This window comes from Anneissia japonica, unplaced genomic scaffold (assembly GCF_011630105.1).
Source record: "Anneissia japonica isolate Jap-2015-1 unplaced genomic scaffold, ASM1163010v1 scaffold287617_len321496_cov130, whole genome shotgun sequence".
Classification (NCBI taxonomy): Eukaryota; Metazoa; Echinodermata; class Crinoidea; order Comatulida; family Comatulidae; genus Anneissia; species Anneissia japonica.
The window spans coordinates 313,625-313,906 of record NW_022696710.1 but is presented as its reverse complement, the minus strand read 5'-3'; positions in this window follow the sequence as shown (position 1 = coordinate 313,906).

Genomic DNA, 282 nt, shown 5'->3' with positions numbered 1-282 from the left:
AGAAGAAGAAGAGGAGGAGGAAAAAGAAGAATAGCTTTTTTTTTTTGTTTTATAATAATAAACGTGTTGAGTATATTGATATTGATTATGCGATGAGCTTTTTTTTTATATCTTTCAGTGTGATTTAAACATGCGAATTCTCAGAAAATAATTTCTAACTTTATTATATTACCACCTTTTCATTACATAGATCTTTTTCAAAACATAGGCCAAACTGCTTTTATAACATTATTATAGACCCATTAAACACAAAAACTGCTCTGGCTTCGGGGGCTTCGCCCC